The 23,930-nt window shown below is 38.8% G+C and overlaps 1 pseudogene; it reads right to left on the bottom strand.

The window, feature by feature from the left end:
* Window positions 1–23,930, bottom strand: part of LOC107585357 (potassium voltage-gated channel subfamily KQT member 5-like) — a 134,653-nt pseudogene that overhangs the window by 18,910 nt on the left and 91,813 nt on the right.

Genomic DNA, 23,930 nt, shown 5'->3' with positions numbered 1-23,930 from the left:
CGCTCTTCCATCAGTTCTCTGCATTGATACATGCCTTTGAGGAGGGAGAACACTTTTATAGAACAGCCATGTGGCACTCAGGTTTGTTCTGGAGAGGTCTGTGGAGTAAAGACGCCACGCAGCCTGACGCAGGAGACACACACACACACACAGGGACATGGGTGGAGAAAGACAATAGCATGGTGAGGGAACAGCCGGTGAATCACTGATTGGGCTCAAGACATTTCTTCAAAACGCTGCATTCAGTTTGTTTAAAGGGGTCATTGGATGCCCATTTTCCACAAGTTGATATGATTCCTTAGGGTCTTAATGAAAAGTCTGTAACATAGTTTGGTTAAAATTTCTCAATGGTAATGTAAACAACTTTTTTTTTTACTGTTTTTTACCCTGTCAAAACAGCTTTTTTCAGAGCAAGCCGTTTTGTAGCATTTTCCTTTAAATGTTAATGAGCTATGCTGACCCCGCCCCTCTCTTCCGAGCTGCTTTTTGAAGGATTGTTTACTTTAGCTGCATTCATCGTGAAACTTGCTAATTAGCGATTTGCAAAGATTCATTAAAAAACCTTATACTCACTTCTGTAGGTAAAGCTGGATCACGAATGGTTTGCGCGAACATAGATGCATTTATGTAGATCGGGGGCGCATTCCCTTCAAAAACAAACATAATCCATTGCGTCTTCACTGGCTCAGATGTCGGGAGTAAATGGCGACTGCTATGTTCATTATTACATCCAACAACAGAACACCTCAATCGCTTAGGAGTCATTCTTGTCTACATCTGCTCCGGCGGTGAAACACTGGCGGACTAATGACAGCTCACTCAGTGCGGGTCTGAGGTAAGACGCTAGTCCCGTCTGTGCTGAAACGCTACTGTCAATCAAACTATCGTGAGAGGGGCCTGTTTTTGTGACGTCACACAGACAGGCATCTGAGATCGGCTCGATTTGAGAAAGGGGTAAATATTTTAGTAGATTAAAAAAAAAACACTGGGTGGATTTTTATCATTATAGGGTGGTTGTATACACACACTGTCAACACATTTCAGTTCAAACAACTTGTAAAAGTGCATGTAGCATCCGATGACCCCTCTAAAATGTTTTGAGCAAAAATGTGTATGGAAAAATTAGTATGTATTTTGAGGTCCAAAAGTCTGAGACCACTATGTAAAAAGTTGAATTAAAAAATGAATGAATTATTTATTTTGCTTTAATGACAGCAGCACTTGAGCTGCATGATCTTCACAAGATTGCATAAAACCTGAGAATTGTTTTCCAGCATGATGTGAGAACAATACAAAGAGCACCTTAAGCTTCAATGGAAGCAAGAATATCTGACCGTCTCTCCAAAGATTCACATGGTCATGATGCCACTAATCTACTAAATATTTCTTACTCATATTGTGTCATAAAGTTTTTTTTTCAGGTTAATATTACAGCACACTTTGAATTCCAGATTTCCGATGATGTCTTAGACTTTTAGACCCCACTGTACACAATTCAAGGTGATTTTAGTGTTTAAACTTCCATGTCCAAATCTGAGAGAGGATCAGTGTTGAATAAATGTCTTGATGTGTGGCACAGACAACAACAAAACAGCCAAAGGACTTAAAAGTGATGTGGTGAGTGAAAAGAGAACATTTTAAAATAAAAGCAAAAAATGCTAAATGTACACTTAACATATTTTTAACAAGCCAAGAGCAAAGCTTTTTTTGTGGCCTCATATGTTTTAACTTAAGGGTTTACGTGTGGCCATTTGGCACTAAAATACTACTCCCCAATAGTTCATTCTAAACACCATTATATAATTTATATTTATTATGAATATTTGACCACACAGGCGTTGTCATAGTATAAAAAGCAAAGCCAACATGAATCCCTACTCGCATTTAACTTCTGATTTTGTGATGTATACATAAGAGAACAGAATACTCTTCATTCATTGGGAATGGATTGGATTGTAAAAAGTGGGTTTTGCATACTGGACTGAAGCAAGATTTGAATATTAATTTACTAAAACAATACCTATTTTTAATTTTTTTGTTTTTAATTATCCAAAATACCGAATGACCTAAGTGATGCCAGCAGAGATGGAAAGTGATTGCTAGGGGAAAATAAATCATTTTGATTAAAACTTACAAACAAAAGAAAAAAATGATATAATGTGCACTAATGAATCATTCACAATTATGTGCATGCATTAAAAAAGTCAACAGGGTCATTTTCATTTCATGTTGACTTATAATAATGTGATATTGGATTTCAATAAGAAAGAAAGAAAATACATGTTGTGAGGACAAAAACAGAAGGATGAAAGACTAAAGATGGATCTCTCAAATTGCATGACACAGCAGTGAGGGGGGAGGGCATATTTTCCATCATTCTGTACAAAAATGTCAGTAAAGACAAAAAAAAGCAATAGTAACATGCAGGAAAGAATCCGAACCCAGACATAGCTGAGAGTCATACTCCACAGATCAAGATTCAGATATATATTTCTGGGTTATATAAAGACCTCAAATGGTTTAAAAGAGGCGAGAGAACACAAATTATGAGAGATAATGCAACAATGCAGTCCCTGCAACATTACATCATAAACAACACAGCATGGTTAAAATACATAAATGCTGACAACAGTAATTAAAGCTGAATGGTTGATGCCCACTGAAAGGCCTTTGGAAAAAGAAAGGAAAAGCAGGGTTAAAGCCAGGCAGGAAGAGAGACAAAATAAACATAAGGACCAGTGAATATATGAGATCTTCTCTGTCTGCAATAATCAGAAAACAACCTGGAGAAAGAAAAGGGGTCATGGTGGTTAAAATAGTTGGGGAAATTGCTTGTGGGTTTTCAAGAGCAGCCAAAAGGAAGTAACTCATTTCTATAATATTACAGGACCTCAATGTTTTGTAGATGTGTTTTTGCGTGTGTCTGGACATTTTCCTGGAGTAAATCTGTTTCTCCTGCTAGAGGAGAAGGACGCACCGTCCATTAGGAAGAGCTATTGTCCTCAGGGAGGCCCTTGCTCAGAATTCCTTCCGTGGAAACAGATCAAAAATATCTGCAAGTGTTTCCTTTCGCTCAGACGGAAGATAATAGTCCTTATGTAATCAATGTCCGTGGTATTGTTCGTTTTCTCCTTTCATTTAAAAATGAACATGGTTCACTCCAAAAACAATCTTTATTAATCAATTAATGTAATTAATCTATTAATCAATATGTTTGTATCTAAATAATATCTAATAATATACCATAACATTTATTTAAAAGGCAAAACTGTATCACATACAATTATATTATTATTATTATTATATTAATTATTATTATTACTACTACTATTATTACTGAAATATGCTTAGATGTTTTTAGATGTATTTTTATTTTATAATTAACTGTTTAAGTTAAAAATTATTAATATTAATCTTTATCACAATTCTTAACATTATTATTCAATTTAAACTGTTATTTTAGTCTTATTGAGATACTATTATAGTTTTGTTCATATTTTAAATGAGATTTATTTTAATATTTTCTGCTTTCATGTTAATTTTAATTTAAGTTTTTGTAATTTTGTTGCGTTTTTGCCATTTGTATTAGTATTTGATATATATATATACACACACACACACAAATGGGTATATACAGTATATATATATGTGTGTGTGTGTGTGTGTGTCTATTTAGATCTTATTAATTTTAGTTTCAGTTTTAGTTTTACTTTAAGTTTGTCTTAGAACATTAAACATTAAGGCCTGGTTTCACAGACAGGGCTTAAACAAAATCAGGATTAGGCCATAGGTCAGTTAGGACATTAAAGTAATTTCTACAAACATGCCTTAGAAAAAAACATTACTGGTGTGCATCTTGAGACAAAAGCAATGGCACTGACATATTTTAAGATCAGTCAGTGCAAGTTTCTTTCAGCTGAAACAGCTCAGATTTACATTTTAGTCTGGGACTAGGCTTAAGCCTTGACTGTGAAACTGGGGGTAAATGTTGTCTTAGTAAACTACATGAAAATGAGAAATGTTGGAAACTAGCTGTAATAATATATTTTTTTGATTACATATATATATATAACATTTAATTTCAGTTCACATTTAGTTTTATTTAACCATAATTACCCTGATTTAAACTGACACTATCAGGGTGTCTTACACTATGCAGTGTAAGTGTGTATTGGAGTGAATCTGATCTTTGAGGATGAGAATGAGGACAGGGCAAATCATACATTTAGAAGATATCGGCTTACGTTCTTTTTTTTCCTTAAAAACCAGCAATTATGAAACATGAAGAGATCTGAGCATTAAGCATGGATGCAGTAGCACTGAAAGGTTTATACTTACTTATAAACCTTACTTATAAATGCTAATGGTGCAGCATGTGTTGAGTTACTTACATTCTGAATGTCTGACTGATCGAGTGTTTGAGATAGGGTGAGCTTACCTGTATGAGGCTGGCTGCTGGGTTTCTCCTCTTTTCAAAGTGCTTCTGTCTGTGCTGCTCTTGGACCTTCAGAGCAAAGCCAGAGCCAAGAATGCCCTACACCCACATCCACCCACAGAAAGAACACAAACGCACCCTATTACTAAGGGTCAATCCACTGATTTGGAATAAGAGAGACTGCAACTGTGCAGGACATATTTGTGAGCAGAGAGTTACAGAATACTTGATGAGAATGAGTCAGACAGGCCGCTGTGGGTCTTTACAGCCTCACATACTGTGCATTCTCAAACACATCATAAAAATCATCACAGTACTAACAGTCTGCCTGAGCTAACAAAATGGTTTTAGTGATTTCAAGTTTCCTCCTAAAAGACCACAAATCCCCCATCTCTCGTAAGTGAGATCACTTAAGAAGTCAGGATAAGAAAGGTTAACCTAATGCTTAAACTTAGATCTCAGAGCAATTCATTCATTTGTTTGTCTGTCATCATTTACTACTGAAGTTGTTCCAAACCGGTATGAGTTTCTTTCTACAGCTGAACCCAAAAAAGGTAATCAAATAGTCACTGGTTCCCATTGGCTTCCATAGTTTTTTTTTCCCATACTATGAAAATTATGACAATCCTTTCTTCCCTACTGTGTCGTATACAGTGGGTATGGAAAGTATTCAGACCCCCTTAAATTTTTCACTCTACATGATATGCATGGCTAAATCATTTATAATAAACAATGCAATATTCCATTAAAAAAAAGAAGGAGAATTTTGATTTCATGGTGACTATAAATTTCTGAACACCAGGCCATCATATGACTTCAGAAGACTTGGAATTTAGTGCATGGGTCATGATTACTGTAAAGATGTTTTTATGGAGTTTTTATATGGAAAAAAACAGCTTAAAAAAGAAAGCAATCATCATCAGGTTTGGGACAACATGAGGTTGAGTAAATGCAGGATTTCCATGTTTGAGTACACTATAGCTTAACTTCCATTTTTATAATTCCTTTGTTATGTAAAACAACATTTATCCCATTGTTATAATGTCAGAATGTGAGTCAAGCATGAGAGGAGTGGGGTCATTTAAAGAGACATACACTGAAACAGGTTACTGTGAACAGAGCTGTTTTTGACAAGGTAAAAAGGGTGTTGTTTTACACAACCAATGAGGAATTTTAACCAAAGTTTGTTACAGACATTTCATGAAAACCCTAAGGAATCATACCAACTTGGGGTAAATGGGCATCTGATGTCCCCTTTAAAAGGAAAATTTGCACAAATACTGAAAGCGGTTGATGAAGAGCGAAAGGATGACGTTTAAGGAAGGCAGTTAAGGTAGACTTACCGTACCCCACCAAAGAGCATCAGCGTAGGTGGCGAACTGTTTGTTAAATTCTTTCTCCACCAAGTAGACCAAGAATGAAGAAAAGATCAGCACCAAGAAGCCAATGTACCAGGCAGTCACAAGCTCCTGAAACAAACATTGCAATATTAAAACATCCAACAAATTAAAGTCATATCTACCAAGATATGAAATTTTAATGCAGAAAAAAACAGCTTGAACCAGCTAGAGGGTTTACTGGTCTCAGCTTTTTTAAAATGGGTTTTGGGCACATGCCAACTGGTCAGAGTGGGGGACCAGTTTGGTGACCAGCTAAATCAATTGAGCACCAGGCTGAGAGACCAGTTTAAACCAGATTAAAAATAGCCTGGTCAGCGAAAATCTGCAAAACTTGTTTCTATTTTCTATAAAGCTGCACCGGATCATTCTTTATTATAAAAAGCACTTTGCATTTAAACTTATTTCGAATTACAACCTTAATAAAAATGTTTTAGAATTTAAAACTTTCAACTCAATTTTTTTTTATTTTTCTGCTTTTAAAGAGGTTGTCAGCTGGTCAGGTTGCGGGATCAGCTGGTTAACAAGCTACTGTAAATCAAGCTGAGCACCAGGCTGGGAGACCAGCTAAACCAGACTAAACTAGCAAAGGCCAACAAACCAAGCTGGTTTAAGCTGTTTGTTTTTTTTCAGTTTGATCAGGGATGTCAGGAAAATGTAAATGCTTAAGCCTGAAAGGAGATAGAAATAAGTAACTCTGCTATTATATCGACCACAATGATTCATTGCGGGGACCCCTAATCTCTCCACTAAATGGTGGGTAACTGAGGAAGCGTGTGGTTTGGCTGTAGCCCGTGGATGGAGTTTCAGTCTAAGCGGTGCTGGAAAAAGAGGTTGATTGTGGGGTCACATGTCTACCTCGACATGAAAACTCACACGCAATTTCATGACCTGAGCTCATTTACTAATTTTTGCTGTTAAATAGTATTCAGTATACCTTGCTGTGAGCGTAGACTACAGATCCAAGCAGTTTCCAGGTACCGCCTCGCCTGTCCATACGCACCATGCGCAGGATCTGCAAAAAACGCAGACTGCGAAGTGCAGATGTGGCAAAAATATTGCCCTGGCTACCAGCTGAAACCACTGCGATGGATGCAATGAGCACAATAATGTCTGAAACACAAACATTGGAGACAGGGATCATTTGTACATGTTAACACCAACAGAGCAATAGAAATAATTTGATTGACTTATTAAAAAAAAAAATTATAGCAGTTAGTCATTTAGGAGATGGAATCAGTGACTCATAGTCCTCTTTGTCTCACAATATCAATACTTTGGCATCACTCAGCCAACTCCAACAACGACCCCCCAGCCATTTTAAGAGCATCAGAGCCCATCTACCTAAACTAAGCTTGCTGTTGTTTCACTTGTCTGTTATGTCTTTCTCCCTGAGATCAGAGACAGAGAGAGAGGCCAAGAGAGAGCAGAGAAGCCACAGCCTTACAGAACAGCATATCTAATCCTTCGGGCCACACAGAAAAACCTCTCCAGCTCCCAGCGTGTCTTAACCAGGGATAATATTGTTCTTTACTCAAATCAGCTCTATCATATTTTCCTGCTGAACGTTACACTTGAGGTTTGAAATAAGAATGTTCTCGTGTCACACATGCTGAAGGTGGCCTCCTAAAAGGCTGTTATTTGAAATTCGAATCTCACAACCTTTGAAGGTTGCCACAAGGTGAAAATGGAACATTGAAGAATGCGAGCAGATGGGAATGAGCACAAAAAAATTATGGTCCTTGTGAACAAAAGCCATGCTACAATATGGAAATCTAAGAATCATGAGAATCATGGAACAATGTGCATTGTAAAAAACTATTTTAAATAAACTAAATTTGATGAATTACAATCTTAATAAAAATGTTTTATAACCAAACTTTCAGCTCAAGGATTTAAATATTTTATAAATGGTTTTCACATATGACAGGACAGCACCGACATGTCCTTGTTTAAAGCTACAGATCTCAGACTGCGCTCAGTGTAAACATTTTTTTTACTGTGGTCAGTAAGATATGTTAATATTGTTATTTAGCAAGGATGCAGTAAATTGATAAAAAAAATGACAGTAAGGACATATAGAATGTTACATAAATGTTAAGTAATGTCACATTTTAATGTTTTAAAAGGACTGGAGTAATGGATGCTGAAAATTCAGCTTTGCCATCACAGGAAAACCTTATATTAAATATATTAAAATAGAAAACATTTGTTTTAAATTGTAATCATATAGCACAGTATTGTTTTCATTGTACTTATAAATACATCCTTGGTGAGCATAAAAGCCTTCTTTCAAAAACATTTGTAAAAATCCCCAAACTTTTGACTAGTTTTGTTGCACATGCATTCATGCTTCACACTTTATTTTATTTATTTATTTATTTTAGTTTGATTTTCCAGATTTTTTCTCAATTTAATTAATTGGTTAAACATTTTTAATCACTTAAACGATTTAATAGTTGCTATGTTGCCATGCAAAAGTGCTACATGAAGTTGAAGATAAATATATTTGTATTAGTTTACATGAAGATGAAATAATAGAGGATGTGGTCACATAAAGTCAGTGTGCATCATTAAGGGTACGTGCATGTAAATAATATGCAAAACCTTTACACAGTTTTTAATGGGACGTGCTGAATAAATGTGTTGAGCAGGGAAGGGAAATTGTTTCCTTTTTCTTTCTGTTTCATAATTCAGAGTTAGTCTCAGCGCTGATGGGATGCTGATGGAACTCGGCCTCCTAATGAATGGAGATGAGGTTCAGTGCGTGGCACACAACAGACTGATATATTCACACTGGAGCCTAAATTACACTCATACAACACAATACCACATATGCCACATGTAAATATAATAAATATAAATAGCTCTGGTTAGTTATTGCCTGTAATCCCTCATTGGTTAGTTATCGTCTGCTTTTCCTCTCAAGAGAGAATTACAAGAGAACTCTCTCAGTCACTATGTACGTTTGAGTCAGTCATCAATTTGGGGCAGCGGTGCTATCATTAGCCCATCGAGCACCTGTCAACATCCACACAAACACAGCAGATCCATCACCCTCTACAAGCACACTTACACGGGTGGAGAGCACACTCACAGAACACACTTTTTTATCTTACCAATGACACAGAATGGTTTTCTAGCAAAGCGCAGTCGTCCTTGCCATCCCCTGTAGCGACAGCAGCATCCGGCCGACCAGATGCGAATGATGTACTCTAGACCAAATACAACAATCATCACAAACTCCTGCAAAAAAAACACAAACACCTTTCATGACATCAGATGCACCACTTCATTGATATAATTCACACAATTCAGCAAATAATTAAAGCTATCTCACGATAAATAAATACAAAAGATGCTTACTGTATATTATATTCTGTAAAGTTAGACATGGATACTTTGCACATAAATACTGTACACACACCCTGGTTCACCACAGGAGGCTGCGGTCATGTCTAGCTACTGTAAAATAATTAACCTCTCAGTTAATCCCTCATTGCCACATTCCTGGTGCCTGCTAATTGCACTGTTAGATAAACCCCAGTTGAGTTCACAGAGGGTTTCACCTGATTAAAACATCTGTCTGCATGGGGCTATCATTAGCCCATCGAGCACCTGTCAACATCCACACAAACACAGCAGATCCATCACCCTCTACAAGCACACTTACACGGGTGGAGAGCACACTCACAGAACACACTTTTTTATCTTACCAATGACACAGAATGGTTTTCTAGCAAAGCGCAGTCGTCCTTGCCATCCCCTGTAGCGACAGCAGCATCCGGCCGACCAGATGCGAATGATGTACTCTAGACCAAATACAACAATCATCACAAACTCCTGCAAAAAAAACACAAACACCTTTCATGACATCAGATGCACCACTTCATTGATATAATTCACACAATTCAGCAAATAATTAAAGCTATCTCACGATAAATAAATACAAAAGATGCTTACTGTATATTATATTCTGTAAAGTTAGACATGGATACTTTGCACATAAATACTGTACACACACCCTGGTTCACCACAGGAGGCTGCGGTCATGTCTAGCTACTGTAAGATAATTAACCTCTCAGTTAATCCCTCATTGCCACATTCCTGGTGCCTGCTAATTGCACTGTTAGATAAACCCCAGTTGAGTTCACAGAGGGTTTCACCTGATTAAAACATCTGTCTGCATGGAGTTTATAACACTGCTCCGCTCCCAGAGAAACACCACACATTTCCATTAAACTGCTCACTGATGCTAAGTGTGCTTACAATCAGGTCATCAGTCAAAACGTTCATGTTTTGGATCACCTGCCACTGATTCTTAAGTAGTGAGAAACAAAGCAAGCTAATAAACTGGTAAGAAAGCAAGCAAGTAAATAAATAAAAATAGTTTCAAAGATGTATTTGGATATGTTCTTAAAAATGAGTGAAAAAAAATACATTTAATTAAATTGAATTAAATAAAAATAAGCTTTGAAGAAGAAGTCTGGCTTTGATATTGCCTGGTTTTTATTTTTTTTTATAAATAAATATCTAATGGGGTTGACAGATATTAACCTTATCAAATATTTATACTATATGTAATAATGTTTCTTTAATTGATACATTTCTATTTATTCTATTTTCTATTCATATTTACATTTCTATTTTCTTAATTTACATTTCTAATTTATTTTAATATATTCATAATATATATTTAACATATATATTTAGATTTATATAAAATATTGAAATTAGTTTTAGGGTTAGTGGTTTATAATATAGTGTTATGTTATGTTTTATTAATTTAACAAAAAAAGAGAAAATCAAAACAAAGTTATGTTAAGAAAATTCTCTGATGGATTTCAAAAGGAAATTGTTGCTATTTTATAAACTAATGGCTGTTAATTTTCTAGGACGTTTCTCAAGAATCAGTTATGTATATACTTTGCATCTCAAAGTTTTATAGATTCACTATTCCTGAATGTTGATCAAATTTATATCTAAATATCAAGTCCTCTTTGCAGCTGTTGATGGACCACTCAACCTTTTTACGGGTCATATTTCACGTTTGACCTTCTCTAAGGGGTAAGAGGCCTGGGATAGGCTTTTTAACTGTCCTGTCCTGCACTGTGACAGCCGAGCTGGGCTTCCCACGGCTTGACACAACACTGTTTGCTTATCCGGAGCACTATCTGATACTGGAGGCTGTGCAGGTCCTGCTTTCCCACCAGTGGGGTAGACACCATCCTCTCCTGCTTTCAGGTCGCCTCACAGTCTCTGAACATCTCTCAATACAGCCTCTTTAACTGAAACAGGAACACCTTGGCCCGCTCCACCAAGAGTCCGGTGGGACTGAGATGCTCAATCACTTAAAGCACCATGCTGCTTTCTGTTGTTACCTGAGAGGATCCCATCAGCCAGTAAAACATCTCAGTGTAAGGATGAAACCAGCTCAGCACAATACAACATGTATCAAATGGCCTAATCCAAGTGATTGCCTTTTAACATGAAGTACTGAACAAAGTTTTTGAAGGGATCTTGGAACACCAGATCAGAGATCAACACTGTCATTTGAGACCTTGTTTTGAGACTTGAAGTGAACAAGAAATCAAAATGTACCTCCACTGACCCTACAACCCTGGTCTTAAGGCCCATTCATACCAAGAATGATAACTATAACAATAACCTTTCAACACTATTGTTTGTAGTGTGGACTTACAGTTCAAAAGTTTGGGGTTTTAAATAAAAAATACAGAGAAAACAATAACATTGTGAAACTTTTTTACAATTTAAAACAACTGTTTTCTATTTGAATATTTTCTAAAAAGTAATTTATTCCTGGCAAATCTGAATTTTCAGTATCATTACTCCAGTCTTTAGTGCCACATGATCCTTCAGAAATAATATGCTGATTTGCTCAAGAAACATTTCAATTAATTTATTAATCTTCGCTGAATAAAAGTATTAATTTCTTTAAAAAAGAAAAACAAACAAACAAACAAAATCATTTGTTTTAAAATAACCCCACATTTTGAACAGTAGTCTGCTGATATCAATTAGGCCATGTAAGACCATCTTAACCAATATCCAAATAGCTATTTAGCAACTGTTTAATCAAACTGTTTAATCTGAATTCTGCTCTCTGGCGAATTAATTCTCTCATCAGAAACAACGAAGTGCAGATGTGCGAACGATGTAAGTAAGATATGCATTTCACAGTGTAAACAGCGTCAGTGATTATAATAGGAGTGTTTGAACTCTGGCTAGACTGAAGTTAATGATAATGTTCTTTGCTCTCTTTCTGTACAATGAAAGTGTTATAATTAGTCACTTACAATGTTTTTTTTTATAAATTCCCGTTAAATACAAAGTCAATTGTATTAAAAATATTAATACCTCATGCCCCCTCAAAAATAATAAGTGCATGATGCTCCTGGTATTACATACAGTAGGCTTGTGTGTCTCACCAGTATGAGGAGACAGTGATTGGAGAGGTCCATATGAGCAGGGATGGTGGAGAACACAGAGAGAACCAGACAGCCAAACACCAAGGTGAACCTGCCAGTGAACAAATAAGGAAAAACATTAGTTATAGAGCTGAAGAAACTGTATCCTGTTCTGTGTGACTTCATCTGAGCAACTGCAAGATGAAACTGAAGGTTTCTTTGTTCAGATGTGAAAGCACTTTAACAAATATCAGGATGGACCCCGTGAAAGAACACAGACTGAATCTGACAGCTTTCAGAGTGGCATTAGATCACAATCGAATCAGGTGGTGCTTTTCTACAGCTTTTTAGCAACTGACCAGTAAACATAACAGCTCTTGAAGTACCTGAATGACACACTCACACAAGGAACTTCCCTAACAAATCATCACTTTCAGCCTCATTAATGCTGCAGAGTTTTGTTAATGATGGATGAGTGTATAACTATGTAACACCCTCTGGCTCTCTGCTATTGTCTGAGAGCTATTTACAGGAACATACAGTACATGCTTTCTCCTGCTGTCTCTCTGGTGTAGTATACCGTATCTGTCCTCTTTTGCTCTGGCCCTGTATAAACAAGCCATTAAGAACATTGGCCTTAGGTAGAGAACAGCGATGGACTCTTCGTTTTCAGAAGCAGCTGCAGCTGTGCGAGACGTGCACCCGTATGCTGTCTGAGTGAACTAGCAGACATCACTGTGTCTTCCAGCAACTGCTGTCCTTATGTTTCCTGTAAATGCATTGTGTCTGGGAGCCAGTTTTTTACATTCAGTCTTCTGTATTTTACCTTTTGCCTCCACCTCCCTTTTAATTGAAAGGGTATACATTCTATCATTTTGTAGTATTGTTATTATTATTTCTTTCCCATCTCAGGTCCAATTATAATTGGTTTCCTAGACCAAAATTGTTCACATTACCATTTCCCACCCTCTCGCTCTGACCCTTATACCTGTTTTCCCAGTGAAAGCAGCTTTTTGGTAGCACATATCCATTTGTACCCATATTAACAGTTAATTTTAATATTTCACAATATTACTGTTTTTACTGTATTTTTGTTCAAATAAATTCAGCCTTGGTGAGCATAAGAAACTACTTTCAAAAACATTAAACAAAAACGACCGGGCATTGTAGATTTAAACCTTTTTATTTGAATTCAAATTAATGCAAATTAGATTTGATAGCTCAGTTATGATTGGCAATCGTCTGTTTACCCCAGCATAATTTACACTATTGTTTATCAGTTTCTGAATACAACGACTGATTCCTGAATGATTCCTGAATGACTTATGTAGCTGTACACTTTCATTTCTAAACAGAACAGCAAGACAAATTTTGTTATCGATGATATGTTCCTTTTAAGGCATGAGAAGACTCAAATGTCTCTCTATTTCCCTACATTTTTGAAAGACCATTCTGTAATTATTAATGCAATAGCACAACTGCTGAAAGGCCTAACTGAGCATCATACTCTCTCAAAGTGAGAGATGAAGTGTAAAGAGTTTGAGAGGTGTTTATTTACTAACTGTGTATCTGTCTGTGATCAATGACAAACAAGTTGTGGCATTTGTATGTAACTGTGTTAACAGCTGTTATCACAGTCGTGCTGACAGTCCTCACCTGTTCCTCTGTCTTTCTTTCTCTTTTTGTCAGTGAGACACAGTCTGTCTGACCTGCTCCTCACCCTTTTAGTGCTTGGCTAACACATGCACACCCACACAATCCAGACTCTTTCAGTTAATGTGAGGGCTTCTGTGAATCTCATAACACTCCATAGTATTACAATCCCCAAAGACTGGATCGTGACAGAGTTTATGAGTCATTGCAGGATATAGCGCTTTCCATATCCTGGTGGTAACAGCAGACCACAACCATTACACTCAAACTGGTGTCGTGCTATTCAACTAGAACATGTTTATTGCATTTACACATGCATACGGACAAATGCACATACACAATAAGCCTAAGAAACGGGCTTCTGCTACAGTCATTACTGTAACCCAATAGACAAGCAAAACAGTAGCAGCAATGTGAAAAATCATCTATTTTGCACTCTTTTTAAATTTTATATTTGTTTTCATTACTAATTATATTCAGAAGTTGAACTGAAACTGAACTGAAAAATGTACATGAATTTTATAATTATATTTCTTATTTAGTTTGACCCCTTTTGCTTTAATAACACCAACACTCAAGCTTCACCTCCACAACTTAGTAAAATCACTTTGAGTGCATTGTGCATCAATTGAATCAAGATTTGCAATCCACTTACATAAAAATATGTCAAAGCAGTCAAAATATAAATGAAAGCAATCCCAGACTTTTGCACTATACGTGTACCCAGACACATCTTTCAGAGCTATTTGAGGGATCTCTTGCACTCAGTTGTGGGGGGAAATGAAAATATTGGACCAGGAAGGAATTACTTTTTTGAACAAACAGCTGCAGGTACCAGCGCTCTGCTAAACACTCAGGCCAGACAATGTGTCTTTTAGCAATCACAGCCATGTGGTCACAGCGCCAGGCTCCCACAGACTCAGACATATGAGCTTTCAAAGCTCTGAACCCCAGGGACCTCTTTCCACCAGTAAGACAAAACATAGCACCACCTACCAATTCATCGGTCTGTGCTTTTAAAAGTGCATGAGAGTTTCTGTATGCAAATGTCAGCCTGCAGTTTTGCAATGCAACAGAGAAAGAAAAAAAGGGAGAGAAAGGTTACAGTAGCATATAGTGGATTACACAACTGTTTCTGTTTGCCTGTGTGTGAGAAACTGTCTGAGATTGTTTTGATTTGTTTGCTGTTTTGATTCTGAGGGGTTTGAGAATCATTCAGACAGGCAATGATGACATGCTTGGATTTGGAATTTAAAATATTTCCCCATGAGCCAGGCCACCTGCAGTGTGTAGCATCTGATCAAACATGACATGGTAGAGGGCGGCATTTCTGTCTACCACATCAAACACACACAATCAACCTATGTGAAGAACAGCATTTAATAAGACTGTTGATGAAAGCAACCAAGAAAAATGAAAAGACAGACAAGGAGAGAAGAGAGTAGGAGACAAGGCAAAAAAAGAGAGATGAGAATTGAAAAGAAAAAAAGAGAAGTGAGATGTGATTAGGTGAGAAGATTGGATGAGATGAGCAGAAACTAGAATTTGCAAGAAGAAATGAGATGAGAGATGAGACGAGATGAGATGAGAGGAGAATCGAAGAGAATATGTGAGAATATGAAACAAGAAAAGATACAAGATCCAAGAAGAGAAAATGAAAGTAAAGATACAAGCAGAGATGGAAGATGCAAGTAGAGAAGAGAAGATGAAAAAAAATGCAAGAAAAGAGATGTGAGAAGAGGCATAAGAAAAGAAAATGCAAGAAGATTCAGGTAAAGATGCAAGAAGATGCTAAATGCAAGTAGAGTAGATTCACAAAGATGTGAGGAGGCACGCGAGAAGAGAAGAGAAGAGAAGAGAAGAGAAGAGAAGAGAAGAGAAGAGAAGAGAAGAGAAGAGAAGAGAAGAGAAGAGAAGAGAAGAGAAGAGAAGAGAAGAGATTGGGATGTTTCTGTGTTTCAGACAGTTGGCTGGTTTAGAGGTCAGTCTTTGCGTTCCTGACAAGATGAATATGATCATTCATATTCCATAGAATGAATATAAAATATAGCATGAGTAATCCAGTATCCACAACACAATACAGCCTGAGTTATAACGGCTGCTCTGTGAATTATTGAATGGCTTGTACAAATAGCCTGTGGACATCTGGCTCTGATTTGGCTTGAGCCTCTAATGGTTCTCCTCCATCTGAACAGGAAGGTCTGGACACTGGCTGCTGTTTCCACTGCAGCTGGAACAGAGCGCAAAACACAACTCAGACCTCTGACCAGAGCTTCACACGGGCCAAGAGTTAATGACAGCAATAACACACAATCAGGAGGTGGCACTGAATGTCCCTGCGCAGCCCTGACATAATGAAAGCCACTGGCTGCTGACTGATGTCTTCTCACAAGGATGGCTCCACAGTCAAATGGGGTTTTCACAGGTTACACATGGGTCTGAATGTTACCATTCGCAAACCAGACAGATATCATAATTTAATGATAGATTCAGATTCAGTCAGGTATTTTAGTTATTCTTGGAGTAACAAAACATTAAAGAAACAGCTGAAATCACTACAGTAACAGAACAGAGCAAATTCTCTCTCCCAAGGAGTTTGACTGACAAAACTAGAGCATCCTTGATGTTTTCAGCGATTGACGGTGAATTACTTCTTAATCACAAATCCAGAGTTCGAGTGTGTAAGAGAGGACGATGGATCAGCAACAGACGGAGTGAAGGGAAAATGCTTGTATTACTTGCACTCCAGATGCTGAATTTGTTTGTGTGTGAGAGTATGCGGTTGTATTTATTTGATAACAGGACACTGACTGTATAATCAGCCATTATAAATGTTACACTGTGCTAAATTAAATATGTTTTTTTCAGTTTGCTGCATTCCTGGACATTCCTCTGGCTGGCTGAACACAGGCCTGTCATAAATAATTAGGGCTGTCATCTAACACTGCATGTTGCTGTTCCAGATCCAGTAAAGCCAGTCATGAGAACGAAACCTTGCCATAAATTCCAGCTGAGGCAGCTAGTCAAAACTGACCATTACTGCATCATGTGCAAGCACACGATTCACTTAAAAACTCAGATACGTCTTGACACAGCTTGATTTTGTTATCTCAACCCGATTTCCTCTGAAAACTCTCTCAAAACTAGCACATGCACTAGCATACAAGCCACAAGCAATTCAGAGAGCAATTATGTATATGTTTTCCTGACGGAAACACAACTGCTACTGCAACACTGTGCTTGCAAATGCAATACGTTGTGTTTTCTGTCACCTGCTCAGAAGAGTTTGTCAATCACTGTACCATTCAAGACCAATCACAATTCAGTATTTAAATAGATGCAAGACAGAAGACCAAATTACAATTCAACAAATAGTACAAGGACCTCATCACTCTCGTTTCTTGAATACTGAACATTCTATTAAAACAGAACAGTTTAAAGTTGGGAGATTTTCAATAAAGAATTCAGTTCAGTTTAAACAGACTGTTGTAAGTACTTCAGGCTGAACTCATTGTAGAAGTTTTAAACTTGAGTTAGGGATTTAGAACAAAACCAGAATGATTGAGGAATATCAATGTAGTGCAGTCATGGATGTACTATAAAAAGAACACAGGCCAATCAGGCATATGCTTAGAGCTGGCAGGAAAAGACGAGTTTGTTTGAGTTTAATTGTTCTCAAAGTGAACTGGGGATTTTTAATTAACTTTAACTTTAAACTTTTACTGCCAGCAAACAGACTATATGGCTATTTGAGGTGGCAGTGTGCAGAACTGATCAAAGATGAAGCCTAATAATAGCTTGCTAAGGTATGAGAGAAGTTTTAACGCGACTCCAGAGAGTATGAACACAGAGCAGCATGCATGAGGCTGGACGTCCTATATTCAAATCAGTCTAAACACACGGCATCGCAACAACAAGCACAAACACACAAAATACTTTATATTCCTGCACCATCATTGTGAATCAAGCTTCATGAATGAATTTCTTTGCTCTACTGTCCTTCCACCAGCAACTGCTGAGCATATTTAAGGATTTGAGAAAGAGGACAACTATAGAGATGCGTATCAAAGAAAAAAGCAGGGATCCACCTTCAAAGGACAGAACAGATACTCATTGTCATACCTTTGACCACCAAAAAGTAAAATTTTACATTTTTAAAATGTTTTACATATTCATGGGACGTATTTCACAGCAGTTTGCCTCCACAAAATATATTCCAGCACTTCAGAGAAGTCTGTGTGTGTGTGTGTGTGTGTGTGTGTATTGACTTTTATATTCTGTCTAAGCACTACTTTATTCTCATATTTCCCATTTTTATCCATCAATGGATTTCATTATTACTTTTCCCCCCCAATTTTTCTGACTAACTTTTATGTAAATCTGTTCCTATCTACAGTGTAAGGAGTATAACCTTTAGTATCACTTGGTTTAATATCATATGAAATAGATAATTTATGTTGTTTAATCAAGTAGTTTTGCATGATTGGAAAGTTGCACAATTATAAATAATTATAACAAAACTACATGTTTACATTCTTTAGAAAGTACATTGAAAGAGTAACAGCCCCAAAAATATGGCACCATTTAAAGAATATAACTAATATTATATCATAGATAACAGACACAAACTCTGAGCACACCTGAAACTCTGCAAGGTGAGAAATGATGGTATTTTTAACATGAGGTTAAGTCTAATCAGGCATAGCGCTGTCCAGGGTCCTGAAGCTGATCACATAATGCCACTGCTGCATCAATATGATGTTCTGGCTGAATCAGGTTCATGACCTTCTGTTCAAATTGAAAGGCTACCAGATAAGTATAGAAAAGAACAGTGTGTGTCAAAATAATGTAGTTTGAGTTCACTTTGATTTGCAGACTGTGTAAATAGAGGAGTTCAATAGTCTGTAGAGTTATCAATTAAACATATCTGTTTTAAAAATAATTACATTTTATAATGTACAACATAATATTTCTACATTTTAAATGAGTGAACTAGTGTAGGTCCCAAAATAGTTATTTTTTCAAGAGCTTTGAAAAAAGACACATTAAAAATATCAGAGGAGCCCCTCTCCCTACTAAAACTTCCCCCAAGAGGTTTTACATATAGGGACGCAGTTCCCTAATCTCTTCCTTATAGACAAATAAAATGCAGTGCAAGCCCATAAAGTCCACACAGCACCACCGTAACTGCAGCCTCCCAGACACCACAGCGGTTAGGCTTCTTTTTAAGCCTCACTTCACCGGGGAGGAGGGTGGAGTTGAGGATGAGCTACACCGTTCAGCCCCGTTCCGCCTCCAGCAGTTTGTCTTGAAGAGGAAAGGGAGCAGGAACAGACAGGATGGTCCCCATGCCAAAAGTCTATTAGCTAATCCTGCTGTTTATACAATCTACTCAAGTATCTTACAAGGCTGATCGGCTAGATGAAACACGCAGTGTTATTTTCTAAGCAACTACTTAACAAAATACAACGCAGTCATATGCATCCAAAGCCCTGAGAGCATCCAGCTAAAGTTCACTGAAGTGAATGGAAACAGTTAATAATTTAAATAATAAAAAAGAAACATTTATAATAATTCATTTAAATAACCATTCATTGAGATTATGATGGTCATTACTAAATAGTTTCTTTATATTGCATGTATATTGTTGCTGTAGACACATGTAATATATGATCTGTTTTTGCCTTTATTACTTCAAGCTATTATCTTTTTTGGTAAGATTACTTTTTTCTTTAATGCTCACCAAGGCTGCATTTATTTGATAATAAAAACAACAACAACAACAAAAAACTTAAAACAGTAAAAATATTACATATAAAATAAGACTATAATAAATAAATTATTTAAATTTAAATACTTTTAAATAACTGTTTTCTACTGTATTTGTAATTTATTACAATCCAGTCTTAATCCAGTCTTCAGTGTCACATGGTCCTTCAGAAATCATTCTAATATGCTAATTTGTTGATCAAGAAACATTCGTTTTCTTTCGTTTTATTCGGAAACTGAGATTATTTGATTAATAGAGCGTTCAAAACAATAGCATTATATTAAAAATACTTTTTATCTGTAAAATGAATTAAATTTATTGCATCCTTGCTGCAAATTTTAGAATTTTAGTGTACAAAGAAATTAGCATAACTTTAAAGCATCCAAACTCTTTTAGCAAAACTGTAAATTAAAATAATATAGCAAAAGCTTTAAAAAGGAAGTTATCTGGGTATGCTCAAAGTTTTCTTTTTTAGCCTTGTAAAGCATGAAATGTAAAATGTAATTTGGGACAGAAGCTGTAAGATGCAACTGTTATCGGTAGTCAAATAAAGCTATCCTATATTCCTCGCTTCTTAGAGCACAAGAAGGAGAAACAAAAAGTACACAAAGGAGAGTTAGTGTAATGATTCTTATGTGTAGTGAATGTCACCCACGTGGCTGGGGAACGGGGCCAAATTTCCATGATGCAGCATTGCTTGGCTTTGAAGGTGTGGGCCAGGAGAAGCTTTGCTCACCCTCTTTCTTTCCCTCCCTCCGTCTCTTCCTTTCCCTTTTGGGTACCATTAGGAGGAGTGGGCGGAATTGACACAAGCTATTTTCCATGTGATGAGCACAAATCCTGCACTAACAGGATCCAGACCTGGGGAAGCTGGTGAGCTATAGCAGCTGACAGGGTTCATAAACGCTCCTGGCATAGAGGGAAACAGCAGCAGGTTCTCATCAAACACCAAACGGCCTCTCCTGTACTCCCTCGCTACCTCGGTGTGTCTCATTCTCTCTCATTCTCTCTACTCTACAGTTGCTGGTGCTAACCAGATGTCAGCTTGTGTCCTACAATGTAAACTATCACACAAAGTAAAAAAAAAAACAATAGCAAGTGAAAAGGTGGAGACAAAATCTCACATCCCAAAGAGGAAGTTTAAAGAGTCTAAAGAGCCAGGTTACTAACGTAACCTCGGTTCCCTGAGATACGGGAACAAGTACTGCGTCTTGCTTAAGACGCATATGGGAAAAAGCCTTTTCTCTCCTGAACTGAAGCCTATTTCATTCCCGCAGTGAAACTGCACGGCCATTGGTTCGTGCAGAGCTTTAAAAACGAACCAATGGCGCGGCAGCGGAGCTGAATGGGCGGGGCATTTAAGGCATAGAGGTGTCTCGTAGACGGAGCTCTAGCCTCCGAAATTGTGTTTAAGACTCGCTCTGGGAGGCACGAAGGCGAAGGCTGAGTCGAAGATTGTTCCCAGGAACGAGATGTAAAGGCCTGACTCGCTCTGGGCTGGAGGAACCCTTTCCACAGCTCCTTTTGCCAGCAAATTAATTTGAATTTGAAGCGCGGGGGTCTTCGAGTGAATTGGAGTGAATATCCTCGCTTTATTATGCCCATAACCCATTCCGACACCCTGGGGATGGCCTGCCAGGCCTCGGCCCACGTGACGAGGGGTTGAATTAACTCGGGTGACTGGCCGCATGGGGGCAGAACACGTACGAGTGATGGAAGAGGAAGTTTGCTCTCTTTTTGAAAATGTTTGTGTTTTATTATTTTTCCCGCTATCACAGCGGTCGGATACTTGGGCGCATGAACGGGCCCGTTGTTTGCACAAAACATATTTCCCTCTGTACCCGAAGCTGAACGAGGTGTCAAGAGGTGTAAGAGAGGCTGCTTGAGCTGAGACGGCAGCAGAGCTGGAGCGCTTAGGCAGGAAATGTCGCATAGCCTGGGACGATTTCTGTGCCTCCGTGAAGCGTTCAGCAAACCCTTCGACCGCTGGGCCGAAAAGGCTCTTGGGGGAGACAGGAGCATCGAGGAAGGGGATCTTATCCGTGTCCTTTATCTCTGTCAGCATCAACCATAAATGGTGCTCGAGCACCACAAGGCTGGCCATCGATCTCCCAATCGCCTGGGCAGTGGTCTTGGTGGCACATAGAGCCAGGCCCGTCGCGCTCCTCAGATCCCTGAGGGTAGCGGGGTCCCGGCCAGACTCAGCGGATGCGAGGATTTTGGCCTGGAAGACCTGAAGGACCGTCATAGAATGAAGCGCCGCCTGTCCAGCTGAGGTGTAGGCGCGTCCAGCGAGAGCTGAAGTAGTCCTACACGGCTTAGATGGATGAGTGGCCTTTGCTCTCCAGCCGATGGCCGTGGGCAGGCAGAGATGTGCGGCCACTGACTCACCTAGGGGAGACGGCTTATCGTACCCCTTTTCTTCAGCGCCGTCGATGGAGGAGAGGGCGGATGAAGAGGCAGTACGGAGGCGGGCAGAGTATGGAGCGCGCCACGATCTGGTGAGCTCGTCGTGGACCTCCGGGAAGAATGGAGAGGTACGCTCACGAGGGGCCTGTTGGCGCCCCAGCAGGAACCATTCGTCCAGACGGCTGCGAGAGGGCTCCTCTGGAGGGGACAATTCTAAACTCAGCTCTTCGACCGCCTTGGAGAGGATACGGAGAAACTCGGTATCCGTCCCGTCTTTGGTGGCGCTGGGCGCGGATGATGGCGAGGGGGTGGGGTCATTTTCAGAGCCCAGCAGCTCCTCTGCATCCGATGCTGCCATTGAGCAGCTCGTCTTGACTTCCCCCAAATGAGATCAGGTCGCTCGCATCAGCAGAGGGACGCTGATCAGATTGGGAGAAAAGGACGGGTGAACACTCTCTCTGCAGCGAGAGCGAGGCACGCGGGATCTGGACCGGCGTGAGCTCGCTCGTGGCCGATCGCTCGACCCCTTTGCCCCGCTGTTTTTTCCTCACAGGTCCCTGGGAGGAAGAAAATGGGAGGGCGCGGGGGGCGGAGTCGCTCTCTGAAAAGAAAGCGATCCGTGAGCGGAGAGAGGTGAGACTAAAACTCTCGCAATGAGAGCAAATAGCTCCCGTGAGCGCAGCTTCCGCATGGGGTTTCCCCAAGCAGGAAACGCACTCCTTGTGGCCGTTATCGGCATGCAGGGGAGACCTGCACCAGCCGCAATAATGGCGCGGCATTTGCAACAACGCCGCTGCTCTTTTAGAAGCTCTTTGAAGTCGCCGGATGGCGGCAGGGGAACCGGACCGGAACTGCTGCATCGCTGAAGAAGCGGAGAAGCAGGTCAGCCGAGCTGAGAGGTCCCGATTCCAGCTGCGAAGGCGTGTCAATGGCGAGCGGCTTCGGATCAGCTTGAGACGTCGAGTCGTCACTGAAGGAGAAAAAAATCGGAGAATCCTGTGGCGAGCGCCCGCTTATATAGCCAGATGCCCCGCCCATTCTGGTGGGCTTCGTCGCCATAGGCTCGTGCAGCTCCGCTGCCGCGCCATTGGTTCGTTTTTAAAGCCCTGCACGAACCAATGGCCGTGCAGTTTCACTGCGTGAATGAAATAGGCTTCAGTTCAGGAGAAAAAAGGCTTTTTCCCATATGCGTCTTAAGCAAGACGCAGTACGAGTGAAGTATCGAAAGGGAACTAATGTTTCTTATCAACAATACAATTTAAAAGAGTTAGCAAAAGTGTATACTTTAAGTGATGTACTGTAAATGGCTACCATTTCTATTCTTCTCCATTTTTAACCTAGTTAACTTTAAATGGTTCTCTAGTGATGAATAAATAATTTTTGTAATATATATTTTTATTGTTATTTTTAATAATTTAAATAAAAATAGATTTTATATATCTTAAAACTGTTTATGAATTCTTTAAAAATCCTATGAATTATTAAGAATTTATATGCATTTTTGAGAAAAGATGAAAATCTCCATCATTTACAAACACTTTGAACTCACATTCACCCCAGAAAGTTCAACCACACCATAAAACCCCACACTCACTGCCGCTGCTGGCGGTCCTGCTCCACTAGTTCCATTAAACACACAAACACGCTCAAACACAAATGTTCACAGGAAAGACTCTGTCACGGGTGGCTGTGCTGTGTCGACATGCTTCCTCTGGTTGACACAGGTACATTAGAAAGGGAGACAAGAAATAATCCAGGAAGAACTCTAGACATGCTATGAGGAAGGAAAGAGTCATTACAGCTTAAAGGAAGCTAATGTTCAAGAAAGAAGTTTTTCC

Source organism: Sinocyclocheilus grahami, unplaced genomic scaffold, assembly GCF_001515645.1.
Source record: "Sinocyclocheilus grahami isolate Dianchi unplaced genomic scaffold, SAMN03320097.WGS_v1.1 scaffold69.1, whole genome shotgun sequence".
In the NCBI taxonomy this organism is placed as follows: domain Eukaryota; kingdom Metazoa; phylum Chordata; class Actinopteri; order Cypriniformes; family Cyprinidae; genus Sinocyclocheilus; species Sinocyclocheilus grahami.
Note: the sequence above shows the minus strand (reverse complement) of the source record. Positions and strands in the feature narration are given on the sequence as shown.